The 17,257-nt window shown below is 45.9% G+C and overlaps 1 protein-coding gene and 1 pseudogene across 2 annotated transcripts in view; one reads left to right on the forward strand and one right to left on the reverse strand.

Moving 5' to 3' along the window:
• ANXA11 (annexin A11) overlaps nucleotides 1-12,674 on the reverse strand; it is a 42,714-nt gene extending 30,040 nt beyond the window's left edge. Inside the window, exon 1 of one of the 2 annotated variants that reach the window (XM_054572482.1) lies at nucleotides 12,521-12,674. The gene's annotated coding sequence lies outside the window, so the exon portion shown is untranslated. Of the gene's footprint in view, nucleotides 1-9,094; nucleotides 9,345-12,520 lie in introns of those variants that run through there. The other variant, XM_054572481.1, reaches the window with a different exon arrangement.
• LOC129069720 (tRNA wybutosine-synthesizing protein 3 homolog) lies at nucleotides 11,378-13,826 on the forward strand (annotated as a pseudogene).
• Nucleotides 13,827-17,257: the final 3,431 nt, after the last annotated feature.

A 17,257-nucleotide genomic window follows, 5' to 3' on the forward strand; every position in this document is an offset into this window, starting at 1 on the left:
TGTAAAATAAAACACATTTTTTCATTTTCACCAATAACCTTATTGATTTGGATATTTTGAGTATGTCAGCTATCTCCGTTGTATATCACTGTTATTAATTAATATCTTTATTTGATCACTACCACCTGACCATGGAGTATCATCCAAAGAGAAATCTCCAGCATGAAACTTTGCAAACCACTTTTGACATGTTCGATTAGTCACAGCACCTTCTCCAAACACTGCACAAATCTTTTTTTTTGCGCTTCAGTTGCATTTCTACCTTTTTTGAAATAATAAAGATAATATGCTGAAAATGTTGCATATTTTCATCTATCTTCAATATTAAAATGGCTACACAAAAATTCACCAATTTTGATAAACTTTTTTTAATGCTCATTAATATGACAGCTGTCACAATACAATCTAACAAAATTGTTTCAAATGAAGTTAAAGACAACTAAGCACTACTAGAGCCATCATATGGAAGAAACCAAACGAACTTTTTGGCCAACCCAACAATAAACCACCAAGACCACCAATAAAAACCACCCCAACAGAGAAAGGAAGGGCCAGGAGCTCACCTCTCCGGTAAGTCCGGGAATAAGAGCTAAAAAAAGTTTTGCTCACTTTTATTACCAGGCAACATGAGTCACCAAGGTGAGACTCTGAATGGGTTCCCCGTGGCCAGGCATGACACACCCAGCAAGCAATGCAAATGCTCTAGGGAGAGAAAAGGTCCCGGGATAATCCGCACAGGCAGGGCAATCTCACCCAGAGGGCTGGGCCATGCAAATGGCAAGTCAGAGGTCACTCTGCCCTAGAGATGACTCAGTTCATTCCTATCTACTCCACCTCTGCTCGCATTTCACAAGTAGGGAAACCGACAACCAGAGGGAAAAAAGTGACATGCCAAAGTGAAACATTAGGATCCTAACAGAGCTGTCCCAGGACCCCCACAACCTGCCCCTAAGCCAAGAGTCCACTGCCCAAAAGGCAGGACGCCAGCCAATTGTTGGTAAAAACCAGCACCTCTTGGGCTCACCTTTCCCTTCTCCCTCTTCTTCCTCCCAGGTGAGATACCTTTGCCTTTGTCTCTCCTGAGCTCCAAGGGCCCTTCTTTTGCCTCTGTAACTTGTTTCCTGGCCTACACAGCCCAGCTGCCTCACTTGTACACCCTCTGTAACTTTCTAAATAAACTTTCTCTTACAATTTGAGTGCCTGGCTCTGAACTCTTTCTTTGCCGAACTCAAGAATCAAGGTCCAACTTTGCCCGTAACAACTGGTGCTGTTTCGCTGACAGCATCGCTGTAACACTAACAGCATTATACCTACCTAACAGCCTAAAAAGTGTAATCCACTGAACTGTCCATCAACTAATGAACTGATAAACAGAATGTGATACAGTCACACAATGGAATATTATTCATCCATAAAGAGGAATATTCTGATACATGCTACAACATAGATGAACCTCATAAATATACTAAGTGAAATATACCAGTCATATACACACACACACACACACACACAAAAACCTCAGCATCTACAGGGGAAGCCCAGGTTATGTGGGGCCTGGAGCATGTACAATTTAAGGGGCCCTCTTTAAGAGAACGAATATGAAACAACACTTCTTGGCCAATTTTACAAACGCATGTGACTGAATTCCCTCCCCAGGCTGGGCCTTGGGATGCCCAGAGGCAATTGAGGGGCAGGGTGTCTAAAGCTGAGGCTTCAGTTTCATTAGCTTCACATAATTCTACCCCTAGGCTAGACTCCCAGAGGACAGAGAAGGTGAAAACAAAGTCTTGGCCTGCTCCAGGTTCTCCCTCTAACTGGGGAAAGAAACACAATAGAGCAATTAAAGGAAATGCCTAGGAGTACCTGTGTAAGAGGCATTCCCAGGAAAAATGGAGATAAGGCTGAGGATCAGGAAATGTGATCTTTGGGAGCTGGGGGCGGGGCCTAGAAAACCCCTTCTCTCTGACAGGCAAACCCAAGGGTCTCTGGGGCATCTCTCCTCCATCACCTCTTAAATGAGTGGGTCTGTGAGGAATCTGTTGTCAACGTGTGCTACCCAGAACCTGGGGCTCTGTGAAGGTTTTGTAGTTCATAAACATTTATCTCTTTGTGGGGAGGGGTGGTGTTGCAAAAGAGACTCTCTGACTTAATTTTGTTTTAATAGAAATATAGGAAACGTGGCATTAGGCTTTGGCTGTAGCGGCTGCCCCCTTCAGCCAGGTGTGCCTGCTTCAGCTGCCCACTGTCCCCACCTCAATGGCGCCTGCAGGCACCTGAATTTGTAATCAAAGGAATGCATGTCGCCCCTACGCCTGCCAGTTAACATTCATGAGCCATCTCACCTCCATATGAAAACCTGTCATAGGTCCTCTCTCACAATGAAATGGGGGCCAGGGGTGGCTGGCAGGGTAAGACTAAAGATCTAAAGGCAGCAGAGGGTTCCCTGGCCTCTACCAGGGAGGTCTGGATATACCCAGCCCTTGGGGCCTGTTCAAACAGCTTTGGAAAACCCAGGTCCCTTCAAACCTAGGAGACCTGAGAGAGTACCTATTCCATCTCCCAATGGCTGAAGCACCCCCGCCTTGCCAAGAGGCAGCAGGTACACTCTCCTTCAAATAGCACTTACTGAAGGCTGCTTTCCTCGTGGCGACAAGGTCCCCAGCCAGGCTCCTACAACTGGAAGCTGAAAAGAAGTTTCCACCAGAGCCTACGGATCACAATGGAGAAGACTCTCTCTTGGGTCTCGAGTAAGGGCTGACCTGTGCAGACAGGATCCTAAGCTCTGCCAAAGGACTCTGGTCTGAGTGACACTGTGCCATGGCAAGAAAATGGAATGTTCCCAGAGGTATCTGTGTGATGGAAAGGACCATAGGAAATGCCTGTCCGTAGCTCAACCAAGCCACTCGCTACCTCAGAACATTGCATCTTCAGGACTTCTGTTCAGCAGTCCCTCTTACCTGCTCTGTCCTCCAATCCCCTTGACACCTTCCTTACACCTACATAAATCCTGGCCTTCCGTTAGGCCAGATGAAGCCCAGCTCTTTCAAAAAGCCCACCCTGATATCTCCACCCACAATGATCCTCACCAGCACTTGGCCTAAAATGTTTTCTACGACTGTAGTGTTCTAATAATATTCCTGTTTTCCAGTACCTGTGATAGGTACATACATTACTTCACTATGAGTACATCCTTCATTAATCTTCACAGTGTTCCTACAAGATAGGTACTACCATGTCAAAGGAACTAAGGTTGAGAGACGTTTCTTGACAAGCATGGGTCAGATACCCAACTAGTGCCAGAGCTAGAATTATGCCTCCCAGTGAGAGAATGTCCAGGCTGTAGGACAGGCCTCTCCTCCTCCTGCCACCAGCTAGCACAGGGCTGGGCACAGCAAGGCCCTCTTCCAAACCCTGGGTGGCACCTGTTCTGACAGCCTCTTCGGTCTGACTTTCTGGTAAGTAGGCTCCAGGAATTCTGGGGGCAGAGGACATATCTAGGACATTCCTCTCTCCCTCCCATGCCAAGGGAGGACCTCCACGGTGTATGAACACCCTTAACTCTGCTAAAAGTAGGTAGGTGGTGGCCCTACCCTCTGCAGAGCCCCAGAGCCCTGCCCTCACTGGGCCCTGTCTCACCTCTGAGGAGTCGGTCACAGGTGCCATTAAGCTACAGAAAGAAGCCAGGGAGAGCCTCAGGGCAGCAGTCCACCATCCCTGAGTGTATTTCCCAGGCATCGAACAAAAAGCCTACAGAAGGTGCTGTTAAACATTCAACTTCCCTACCCACTTGTCATGAATTAAGAATAGCTGGAGCCCACATCAATCATTAGCCAAGCGGTGCCTCAGACCCTGCCCTCCTAGGGCCGGCACCAGGAGAAGTCTGGGCACAGCAGGCTGGGAGAGTGGCAATGGGGCAGTGCCTAGGCTGGACCTAGGGACTGAACTTGAGAAAGCAGGTTCTGAAAGACACCTCTTAGAAATAAAAAGCCAGTTCCTGTGCAGTGGCATTTGGACCACACAAGAATCCTACAACATTGGAGCTGGAAGGGGCCTTCGTGAAATCATTTGGTTCAACTCGCTCATTTTACTGAGAGAGCAGAAGGGGCATGCGGGAAGTCTCAGGACTGGCTGGTAGAACTGTGTTTCTCCACTTCCAGGCAGGTGTACGATGGCCCAGAATGGCTCCCCTACACTCAGCACACTTCTGGGCTCCACTCCACCTTCCCAGCAGGAGAATGGATGTGAGGAATATACAGGCTACCCTGGGAAAGACAGAATGAGAAAGTGACTCTGCCACCCCCCTGCAAATATAATCCCACAAAACTGAGCCACACAGAAAGTGTCCCCTGCTCCAAGGAAGTCTCTATGACATAGTTTCTCCTCAGGTTCATCTCCCCGTGAGTAAACAGCAGCAGACAGCAGGGTTGGCAGCCACTTGTTCTGATCTCACTGGGATACCAGGAGATGCATAAACCATTAGTCCCAGCTCCGTTCAGGGTTCAAATGGCCTCTGCCCCCAAGCTCTTCCAGAAATAGTCACCTATGTGTGATACTTGAAGTTGAGGGAGGCAAGTTGTGGGGGAGGGGAGGCAGGTGGAGCACAGCAGGAAATACCCTGCATCCCTAAACTGGGTCTTGGAGCCCCCAACCCTCACCCTGTATGACCTGTAAAATTGGGAGGTGGTGTTATGTGGCTGCCAGTCCTGACTAATGGGAATGGCCTGGAAGCAACAAGGACTCTTAGCACGTCAGCAAAGCAGCAGCGGCAGCTTGCCAGTTTCTTCACCAGCCCACAGGATCGGAGGCTGCCATGCCTTGCACTGTGTGCTAGCTCACCAGCTGTCAGGAGACACCAACAATTCCCACTTCCTAAGTTAGCCAATGGCAACACTGACAAGCACCATAGTGGCTTCAAATTAAGGACAGCAATGGGAGGTGGTCAGAAACTTCTGGCTGTCCCCCTTAAGCTATCTGTCTCCCTCTGCTTCTATAACAGAAAACTAGCTGTAGCCTGGCACATGGCAGCCCCAAATAAGGACTGTTTCAAAGTCTCCCTGGCAGCAAGGCACGGTCCTGTCATGTAGATATGAAAGTCAGCTCTCCTGGGCCAGGCAGGTAAGGGAAGTGCTATAAATGAGGAAAAGCAGTGAAACCAAAGTGTGGTCCCCAGATTGGAGGCATGAGCACAACTTGGACACGTACTGCTACCCTAAAATAGTGGAGTGCCAGGGGGGTCTCCGCCCACTGGCCAAGATGGCTACACATGGAGGTTCTTACACCGAGCACACCAGAAAGCTAGAGATATGAATGGCTAGGGCTCCAGATCCTGAAAAGCTATAAAGATGAATGGATATCGAACACCCCCGCCACACACACACACACACACACACATAGAGTGATAATTGGATTAGAAAAAAAAGTCCTCCCCTCTCTACTCCTGTAACAACTGAGGGCTTGAGCGATTTGAGACGGTCTTTGACAAGGGAGTCCACCATCCTCCCAGACTGTGTGGCACCTGAATAAATCTCTTCCCTTTTGCATCAGCACCTGTCTCACAAGTTTGGCTTTTTGTGGCAACAGGGAACCGAGCCTCCGTTTTTTGTTCGGTAACACTATTAGAAATGATAATTCTGCCCCAGCTGATGTGGCTCAGTAGATTGGGTGCTGGTCTTCAAACCAAAGGGTCACCTGTTCAATTCCCAGTCAGGGCACATGCCTGGGTTGCAGGCCAGGTTCCCAGTAGGGGGTGCACAAGACGCAACAACACATTGATGTTTCCCTCTCTCCTTTCCTTCCTCCTGTCTAAAAATAAATAAATAAATAAATAATCTTTAAAAAAAAAAGAGAGAGAGAGAGAGAGAGAGAAATGAAAATTCTTAAGCCTCACCACAGACCTCCTACATCAGAACGCCTGGAGGTAGGGTCCAGTGACTCCGTGTTTTAACAAATCTTCCAGGTTGTTCCCATACATGCTCAGGTTTGAAAACCATCACCTTAGAGACTGCTGGGAGCAACTTTACATACAACCAGACATAGAGTCTGGTGCCTGGACAACTTCATGGAACAGACACTTATTAATCCTCTAATTTCTAAAGAGTAAGAGATAATTCCTCTCTTAATTCATAACCAAACTTTAATCCTAATGCAGGTGGGTGCGGAAGAGGAAATGATGAGAATTGTAACCAGGATAACAGCAACCAGGAAAGAAATAACATCCAAGTGTAATAAGTAATAAACAGAAAACAAGATGCAATGAATAAAATCAAGAATATCCAATATGCAAACAGTCTGAATTCTCTAAATTCTCTGCCAAAGACACAAGCCACCACTTTCAGTTTGTTATCATCTTTGCAATCCTTTTTCCCTCCCCCAGTCATGTGCTGATTACAAGAGAAACTTTTTTTTATAACTGAGAAAGCCTCTACCATCCTTTCTTCTGCCCGCACACCAGTCATGTGCTGATTACAAAAGAAACATTTTCTTTTTTAAGTGAGAAAGAAAGGTTAATATTTAAGGGTTGCACAAAAACATATTAGATAAACACAGAGAAAAACCAGAAGTGAAAATATTAACATTAAAAATATGGAGAGGACTTTTCAATAATCCTGCCTCAGCAGGCCGAGGGCTTTTCCAGCCATTTTTCTGTCGTTTGCCTTTATCTGGAAAAACAGACCTTGGAAAACTACTCACTAGGATTTCATGGTACGACACAGTTTAGCCAGTTCTTTTTAACAGTTTGTGCAACTTAAAATATCACATAAAACAGAACCTAAGACTTGGGGGTCCAAGTCTTTACATCTGACATTTGGCCCTGGGTCCTTTTTGTGTACTAGCTATCCATTTTGTCATGTCCCCTGGGGAACAAAGAAAGTCCATCCTTCTGCTACAAATGAGGAAGGAAACAGTAATTGCTGTGAGAGCAACTGGGCCAAATCTTTGAACATAAAGGAAGCAGGCTGAAACTGCAAAGGGAGAAAAAGAGGTACACAGGCCTGGCCCTGGGGTTTGCATGCAAATCTCATTTTATCCATCCCTCCTAATAATCTGTTTTTCAGGGGAATCACTGGGACAATCAAGGAAGGAGCTCACAATAATGGAGAGCTGAGAAACAGGTCGGGGAGACCTGATTACTACCTACTCCACAGCCTGAATTAAATCTAAAGGGGCATGAATGACCCCCACTGAGACTGACGCCTGCCTCTAAATTTCTGAGCCTCTCACTCACTTATTTATTTTATAAATAAGTTTTATAAAATACACTTATTTATTAATTTTAGGACTGTACAGAAGAAGGGATTCTTCCAGATCCTTGGCAATATATTCTTCTGAACAGACAATATGGAATTTATGGCCAAAGGCCAAAAGCATTAAATAAACCACAAATGACATACGGTACAATTCACAAAGATAAGCTTGATACACCTGCATACGTCAAACATGAAGGCCAAATTCATAAAGCTAGAAAAAAATATTAGTAGAGTTTGACTTTAAAAAAAAAAGATATAGTGAGACTTTTTGATACACTTCTTAGTCAGTACCTGTCAGATCAGGCAAGCTGAAGTTATCTGATAACTCTAAAGTTATGCCCCACAGAGAATACAGTCTTCTTTCATGTCCATGAAACCTTGCAACATTTATCATATAGCTGGCCACAAAGAAAATCTTAATGCAGCCCAATGAAAAGAGATTTTGCTGATCACATTCACTAATTATGACCCAATGAATATCAGTCAATATAAATTATGACCATACCCCACCCTCACAAAATTATTCAGAAACTCAGAATCCCATCTTGTAGATAATTCTTGGATCAAACTTATTTACATAATGATTAGAAAGCAACAGAAAGGTGACCATTTCATACAAAAGCCCATTAGCTAGAGCTATACTCAAAAGAAAATGTAGAGCTTTATATGCTTTATAAAGACTAAAAATAACCCTGGCTAGTGTGGTTCGGTGGATTGAGTGCCAGCCTGAGAACCAAAGGGTTATCAGTTCGATTCCCAGTCCAGGGCACATGCTTGGGTTGCGGGTCAGGTCCCCAGCAGGGGGCTGCGAGAGGTAACCACACATTCATGGTTTTTCTCCCTCTCTTCCTCCTTCCCTTCCCCTCTCTAAAAATAAATAAAATCTTTTTTTTAAAAAAGGCTAAATATAAATTAATCAATTTATATATTAAAGGTAGCACAACACAATATAGATTTGGTAAAGCCAAAAGAAGAAATGAATAAAAATAAAGGTTGAAATTAACAACCAGCAAACACAGATACAAAAAAATAGAATACAAAAAAATTCCTTCTCTCTCTCTGTCTCTCTCTCTCTCTCTCTCCCCCTTCCTCCCTCCTTCTATCTAGTTATATAAATTCAGCATATCCAGTTAGAATCCCATTCACAACATCTAGCAAAGACATATTACAAGTAATCTGTCTCTGATTTAGAAAACTTAACGTCATAAAAATGTCAACTTTTCCTTAAAAATAAATACATTCAATGACATTCCAATTAGAATCCTATAGGTTGTTTATTCCAACATTGTTCCAGGTTTTAAAAATGGTCAATGGTCTCAATACCCATCAACAAAGGAAAAGTTGAATAAATATGTTGTTACATCTGAGCATTACATATAGACCTGCTAGTGATGTAGAATAGTAATCCAGAGTTACTGTCCATCATAAAAATAATAGAAAGCACAAGGTACAGAGTAGGATATACACTATGACTCCATTTGGTGAAACATGCAAAGTTTTACAGGTGCCTGTGTCTCTGTGACATGGAGAGAGGTGGGGGAAGGAAGGAGGGATCCTTGACTGCAGGGCATCCACACTGCTAACTTCTCAGGAGAAATGGGAATAGAATGAGTTAAGGAAACAGAAACAACTACCCCTCAAGGCCATCCTCCTCCAGCCCCATCCAACCTTTCTCCTCCCTTTCAAAGCCCACATCTTCAAAGCTTGCCTATACTTAATAACCCCAGATCATGACCTCCTGCTACTCCCCTTTCCCATTATCCCACAAAAGCAGTGCCAGCTAAGGTAACCAGTCTCCTCCACATCCCTTCCCACAGCGGCGATGGCCACTGCTGGAGCAGACTCACCTAGTTTCCGGGTGGGCCAGTGTCTAGGTTTTCCTTCCCCCTTCTGAACTGCTCTTTTTCTGGCTCCTTTACAGGCTCATCTTTCTTTCTTTAATTAGCTGTTCCAGGTGAGTTTCTCATCTCCCCTTGCCTCTGACATCAGTTACAACCTAACACAGAGTTTTCAACAAGTCTCACCACCCACTTCCTAAAAATAGCCGTGACCTTTTAGGTGGATACAAGCTCACATCTGCTATCACCAGCCTTCCCCACATACTCACCCTCTTCCCCAGAGATGCCACTCCCTGGGCTTAATCTGCCATATGCTCCCTCCACCTCCCTGTTAACAGCCTAATTTCTCTTCTCTCTGATTGCTCTCATAGCTGTGTTCCAAGCCAGCCTCTCCTCATGCTCCAGGTATAAGAGGCTTGGGACACCTGACTTCCCTCTCAATTTCAGGAGTAATCCCTCCCTTCTGTTCTGCCAAAGCAGTGGGACCTTCAGGAGCACAAGCCCCTGGAAAACCAGACACTAAGTGATCACAGAGCCAGGCAAAAGCCACCGGTACATGTCACTCCCAGCTCCCAGGTTCCTTGCAGTAACACATCCACAATACCACCACTATCATCACCACCCCCTAATTGACCTCAAACCCCTTCTGCAAACATCTTCTTACTGCAAACAACCATTTGAGGAGGTAGGCATTTTACCATCCAGAACTCTGGGAGCCTGAGTGGTTGGTTACATGGCTTGTCCCAGGTCACCCAACACAAATGAGCTCAGTCTCATCTCCTTGGTTGCTCTCCCTAAATTCTCTCATCAGTGTAGCATGGTCAGCTGTGATTCGAGTCACTGCAGGCTGTACTGTCAGGATCTCCCCACCATATGACATCAAACCTTTATTTCAGGGTTAGGGCCAGCAAATCAAGTGTATCGCTTCAGTGGTTATTTAGATATGCCAGCGAATTTCAGCAACTCTTTTTAAAAATGCAAATTTCCACCAAGGAAACTTCAGCTTCTTCCTTTCCCCTAAGACCTTTCCTATCTAGGTATCACTCAAATTCCTGATGTTCCAGGGACATGTGATCAGAGGGTGTTATGAAGAAAAATCCACAAAAACCTGGGTTAATTTGCTTGGCTATGACTGTGAAGCACACACACATACAGACTCTCCCCCAGGCAACCCACAAAACAAATGCCAGGAACTGCTTCAGGCTTACAAGGAGACGGCAGCTGCGAAAGGAAGGCGAGAGAGCTCCAGAAAGGCCCAGCCCCTCTGAACATCCAGCATGCGGCACAGATTTCATTTCTACATTCACCTCCTGCCCACACGAGCCTTTTTTCTCTCTCTCTGTCCTGCAGTGAATTCTCAAAATGAATCACACTAACCTATTTTGGTGCAATTTTCACTCCTTCATCCCAAACTACCCAACCTCCTCAAAATCATGTGACCAAGGCATCACCAATCAGTCTTGGCCTTCTAGGAACAGCAATCCAGGATGTGCCCTGTCTGTCACCGTTGCCCTGGCTACATAAAGGAGCCAAAGGACTTCCAGCTCCTATTCCCACCATGTAGTCTGGACTCATTTCCCTCTCAACATCTAATATCTTAACAACAGGGAACCTTTACTTCCCTGGCCTGCCTCTTTCACTCAGCCAACATCTACTGAGCACCCACATTAGGCAAGGCCCATCCTGGGTGCTGTAAGATAAAAGATAAGAAACAGCCCTCACCCTGTAGAGTCAAAGAAAGGGACAAAGATAAGACATGAGGCCATACAAATACTACGAAAGGCCAGTACCAAGAAGTGGGTCAGTGCCAAAGCTTTGTGGGCTCACAGTATATCTTGTTCCTTCCTACTGGGAGCAGGCACTTGCATGGCTCCCAGGAGGGTGGTGAATAATGGGTAGAAATGAGGGGAGGAGGGCATGTCCAGGAGGGTGGAATAACATGGAACAGCATGAGCTAAAACAGAGGGACAAGCCTGAAGAGTAGTTCAACTCAGCGGGACTTTCAGCTAAATAAAGGGATTGATAGCTATTACAGTTATATTATTTTCACTGTAACAGGTGATTACTTATGCACAGGCCTTGCTGTGAGCTTTATGTCTAATCTGGGTGACACCCACCAGTATGGTATAACAGTTATACCAGGTCACTTGCTCAGGTCACTGCCTGACCTGTACCATTGTTAAATACACTCATTTAATCCTCACGATCACTCTGTGAGGTAGGTATTGTTAACACCCCCATTTTAAAGATGAGGAAAGGCAGGAGACTAGTAAGAGACAAGATTAGGGAGGGATGCGCAAGGTGAGGACCCAAGGCCAGGGCAACAAACTGCCCTGGCACCTCACCTAGCCACTCTCATCAGGGAACACATTACAGAACACAAAGTGCCTTGAAGGAAGGGTACCTGTTAATGCCCCTGGAATTCCCAACGATTAACTGAAGCAAGGAAGGAATGAAGAAACTTGTGAGCCAGTTAAGGATGAGCAATGTAACAGGCTCTGCCTGACCAGCTCCTGGACTCAACCTGGCACTGTCCTGCAAGCTTTTGTTCCTATGTGTGGTCAGGGCAGAGGCTCATCCCTCACACTGCCACTCCATGCCTAGGTCAGGGCAGCAGGGACCAAAGTGAAAGGACTGGAAAGAGAGCAGAAAGGCTAGCTACCTTTATACCCAGGGTCTGTCCTAAACACCCATCTCCACAAAATGTCACTGATTAGAGGGGTGGAGACAGAAATGTCCCAGGCAGACTGTTCCCCGCTTGGGCTAGTACAGGCTAGCTTAACTTCTGCCCTCCAAAGTTTTTGGGTGAGGAACTCCACAACTCTCCTTCAAGACACAGACCCAGTTTCTACCTTTTTAAGCCTTTAAGGGACAGAGTTGAGGCCCCAAGGAAGATAAAAGTCCAAGAACCCCTCCCTGAAACTGGCCAAGGCTGGAGAAGGTGAAAAGGCAGAGAAGGTGAACAGAGCACCCGGGGTGAAACCTGCATTCTTTCAAATAAAGTGCCTTACAAATAAACTCCAAAAGCAGCAGCTCCCAGCAACTTGCGTCCCCTCAGTTCCGGAAGAAAGCCCCTTAAGGCAGCCTCCTCTACCAGCTATTTCCTTAGTATAAGACTTTCCCGGAAGGGCACACACACCCTCGAAAACTAAGCTGGGTCGGAGGCGACGGGGCCACTGGTCCACACCAGCCAGTCGCCTTCTGGTCGCAGGATCACCCGGTCCCAAGTCGACCCAGGCCCACTGTCCCTGGCAGCGCAGCGCAGTCACGTGCCCCTTGCCATGGGGATCCACAGGGAGGGCAGCTCCCAAAGCTGATCCAGCCAAAGCAGAGATGCAAGTAGATGGAACCCGCCCCAGGCCAGTTGGACACCGCCCCCTACCCCCACGCTGTGCAACCAGGAAGCCGCAGGGCGGGCTAGGGACCCTCACTCACCTAGCCACTGGCCACGGGGGCGAGGAGCCACAAGGGGCGAAAGGGGACGCGGACAGCAGCGGCTATCACTGCGGACCTCCCGGGCGCGGCTCCTCCGTCTGCACCTCTGTCCCGCTCGGGTTCTCCGGGCACCACAGCAGTCAGGGTGGAGCGGGAGGAGGAGCCAGCAGGTCGGAAAACTCCGAGGGCGCCTCGGGTCGGCTCGCGGGGCGTAGCCACTTGCTCCAAGGGCGGAGCCCGAGGCCCTAGGGGCGTGGTCTGAGCGCAGCACCGCCCCCAGGTGTGAGCCATCTTGGGCCAGCTGACCCGGAACTGCCTCCTGGAGCTTGAACGAGGAAGCCGAGACCTTCCGGCTCTTAGGGGCCCAGGGATGGACTCCGCGGAGATACCCAGGTCTGCGTGGAGCTCTCCCACCTCTGCAGATCAGTGCCGCCCTGCCCCCACCACTCTCCGGGAGGGGATTCCCCAAATCCCCTCCAGGCCCCGGGTACCATTGTTAGTGACTCTCTAGAAAGTTAAGAAAACTTTCTACGTTAGTAAGGTCACACAATAGTACGGGATTGGGGAGAATAGCTTTATAGTGGAGAAATCTGACAAACTACCTCAGCCAGGTGTTGAAGGTCAACATCTTGAGTGAATAGGGCTTCAATATGGCCCCCCCCAGGGGAAGGCGAGAGCCAAAGTCCAAGTCCAAGTCCAGGCTCTAAATCCCTCATGGCATCCTAGCTCAGAGTTCAGGAGATGGAGGCCCAGGGTCTGAGCAAAGCGGGCCTCAGCCAGAAAGGCAGTGTGGACAGGATGAGCTTGTGCAGCTGCTGAAAGAAAAAGTTTTTTTTACCACCAGTTCCTGTACTGGCCACAACATCCTCCTTCATGGGAGTATAAATGGCTTTGAGGTTCAGAAACAAAACTGTTGCTGGCTATTGACTACATACAAACCTTATGTGAAAAATGCTATGATTGTAGCTCTGAAAAAAGCGAATGATGATGTCATTGTGAAATTTGAGCCTGTAGTTGCAGAGATGCACAGATTCTGCATTTAAGTGGCGATAGATTCTGGTTTCAAGAACTCTGGCCTACCAGTGGGAAGAGAGGATAGACTATGTCGGGTGGCCGGAGCACACTTGGCTAAGTTCCATTAAGCCCTAAGGAAAAACTGATGGTAACAGAGGAATATATAGACTTTCTATTAAAGATAGTAAATCAAAAAGTGGAGGAAAATAAGAGAATTGAAAGGTTTTACAGCTGCCTACAACATGCTTTAGAAAGAGGAACTATTACTAACTCACATCCCAAAGAGAGGTAATGAGAAAAATCATTCGTATTCTCATAAGTAAAAAAGAAACTGAGAGAAAGTATGTGGCAAATGTATCACTGAAGAAAATGATAAAGAACTTGAAAATGAGCCCTGACTGGTGTGGCTCAGTCAGTTGGGTGCCTGGCAACGTGAAAGGCTGCCAGTTTCATTCTCGTTCGGAGCACATGCCTGGGTTGAGGGTTCAGTCCTGGTGGGGTCACTGGAGGCATGTAAAAGAGGCAACCGATGGATGTTACTCACATGATGTATCTCTCCCTCTGTTTCTCCCTCTCCCTTCCCTTCTCTCTAAAAAATAAATAAAATCTTTTTTTTTTTTTTAAGAATTTGAAAATGATGATCCAGGAATCACTGTTACTATCTTCCCTGAAGATTACTAAGCTCTGGTTCTAAAGTGTCTGGTAGAAAAATGTTTCTAATAATTTTTTTTTTTTAGATTTTATCTATTTTTAGACAGGGGTAAAGAGAGGTAGAAGGAGAGGGAGAGACACATCAGTGTGTGGTTGCCTCTCACACACCCCTTACTGAGGACCTGGCTGGCAACCCAGGCATGTGCCCTGACTGGGAATTGAACCAGCCACTCTTTGGGTTTGCAGGCCAGCGCTCAATCTACTAAGCCGCACCAGCCAGGGCTCTTTCTAACAATTTTTATAAAGTTGCTCTTCATAAGAGTAATATTTGTTGAATGTAGCAGACATTCAGAAAAGCAAGGTTTAATTTTTCTCCATAATTTAGAGGCAGCGATCTTATAAACATAGATGGCTTTCTAAAATAGCTGTATATAATGTTTGCTGATTTAAGTGCTACCTTTTAAATCACAGAAATTCATTGCAAAAATAAAATTACGACTTTTAATGACAAAAAATTCTGAATAGTATGTACCAGTGTGGTCTTCCCAAAACATATAATCCCAGTCTATTCATGAAAAAAACCATGAGAAAATTCCCAGTTAAGGAATACTCTACAAAATATTTAATCAATACTCCTTAAAACTGTGGAAGTAATCAAAAACAAGGAAAAGTCTGAGACACTCTGTCTCAGCCAAGCAAAGCATAAGGATTTTTGAAAATTAAATATAATGTGGTATCCTGGATGGACTCCTGGAAAAAGGACATTTTATCCTCTGATAATGTATTTTTTTAAACTGAGAGTCACTGTTCAGTCCCCCCAACCCACTCTTAGGTGTGCCCTTCCAGATCTTTCTCTCTGCAACAAATTGTGTGTATATATGTGTATGTGTGTCTTCATGTAGATACATTATTTACAAAGGGCCTTGTAGTATTTTTCTGCAACGTGCTTTTTCACACTGTATCTTGGAGAGGCCATGCTAATGGAGCTAGATTAACTTGGTTCTTCCTAATCACTGCACACTGTGCCCCATCGTGTGTGTCAATAGTCTTATCACCTAGCTCCTTAGGGAAGAACCTTTACTTTGTTGCCTACTTTGGGCTGTTACAAGCAGTAACAGCTGGTCCTATTTGCTTTTTATACAGCTGGTGATGCCGGAAAGGAGCAGTAGGCTGAAGGTCTGACCGGGGAGCGGGTACTGGGCAGGAGCTTCGCCCTCTTGGCAGTCTAGCCTCCGCCCCACGGCAAGCCCTGGGGACCCAGTCATCTTCCATGGCCTCTCCCAGGGCGCGGTTCTTTTTATGGCCAGGACTGCATTTTTTGGAGATGAGTGGGCAGATGAGAGCAAAACTGAGGCCAAAGGCTTCAGAGCATCTTAAAGGAAACTGTGGTCATTACTCTGGTGGGGGCTCCAGGTCGGTGCCGTAGCTGGCAGGGCTTGCGGCTCCTGCGTGAGGCCTCCACCTAATCCACAGCATTCTGAGCCAGGATTTGTCATCCTTCGTTCTGTCACGGGGGGGGGGGGGGGAGGCAGGGAGGAGGGGTTTGGGAGGTGGAGATTCATCTTTCAAGGTCACCTGTCACCCACCCACCCAACCCTTCCGCCTAGACAGACTGCATGCCTCCCTCCCTCCTCATTGCTGCCACAAAGGCGAGCTTCTTTGAATGGCTCATTTTTTTTATATGGCTGAGTGAATGGTTCTTTAATTACCACGCTAAACAATAATAAGTCATTTAGGGTGGAGTTCCTAATGTAACTCTCACTTTTTTGTCTCAGAACAGAGCTCTTCAAGGTCAGAACGGTTAATAGTGTAGGGACTAAAAAAAAAAGATAATACTTTTCCTTGCACTTTGCATGTTCTGGCTGAGCTAATCAAAGTAACAGAGACATAAAGAGAAAATCAAAATTTTAAGACATGCCCATGGGGAATTCACATAAGCATGAAAATCCAGAAGACAGGGAGGCAACCTTGGGTATATAAGACATTTTGGACAAAGGAGGCGGGAGGGGTATTAGATTTTACAAGTGAAAGTGGGCCGTTTGCAGGTAGTTGTGGAAGAGGGGAACCAATGCGGCAGGCAAATCCTTGCTAGGCAACGCTAGAAACAATGGGACACAAGGGTATTTAGCTGACAGGCACTTGTCTGAAGCCCTCTTGTTTACCATACTCAATTCAAATCAGGCTAAAGCAGCACCCAATCTAAAATCCCCTTCCTGAAGCAGGTTTCCCTGAACCTCCTGGACAGGAAAAAGGGTGGAGAAGGTCAAAGGTTTTCTCTGAGTCTTTTGTTTCTTAATAAACAGCTAAAATTAATATCCCAAAGAAGCCACTTCAGGGTGTTAGAATTTTAATTCCTATCCATTTCCATGGATCAGAATCAGAACTAGAACACTAACGTTTGAACACTAAGTCTAGAATCTTTTTCCCCACATGCTGTTCTCATCCAGTGAGGGGTTAACCCACGTTTGTTGAAAATAAATGGTTGAAAATCATAAAACTGTGTGCACAGCAGTAGCTATTGAAGGGACCAAAGTTTTACTACCCTGAAGCTGAAGTGATACATTCTTCCAACCTATAAAATCATTAAGATTATTTATAAAAATCTGCAAAGTAATTCTTACTTCATTGCTTCTCAGCACTGAATCAAACAGTACTGGGGAGAGGAAGAGTGACCCCTCTACTCTACCCTCCTTTTGTTCTTGTGTTACTAGAACGCCCGTGAGTTGTCTGTTGTTGTTATTTTTTAGTCTGCCTTCCTGGGAGCACTGTCCCAAACAAATGAGCAGCAGCTTGTAATATAGGGGGAAAAAAGTTTAATATTGAGTTGACGAATATGGACATGGGGAGCTTAAAGACCCTGTCAACATAAGAAACATCCAAACCTGTAAGAATTTTTATGAATTTATTTGAGCAAAACTGATGACAATTGCTGGGAAGCAAAATCTAAACAGAATGATCAAAGGGAAGGATGTAAGGGAGGTTACTTGAAATTCATTGGTTATAGATTAGGGAGGCACAAGAAAGCAAAGTGGGGAAAAACTCTAGGATTAGATAAGAAGTAAAATGAATAGG

Source organism: Pteronotus mesoamericanus, unplaced genomic scaffold, assembly GCF_021234165.1.
Source record: "Pteronotus mesoamericanus isolate MK-2021 breed Mesoamerican mustached bat unplaced genomic scaffold, CSHL_Meso_final contig_24, whole genome shotgun sequence".
NCBI lineage: Eukaryota > Metazoa > Chordata > Mammalia > Chiroptera > Mormoopidae > Pteronotus > Pteronotus mesoamericanus.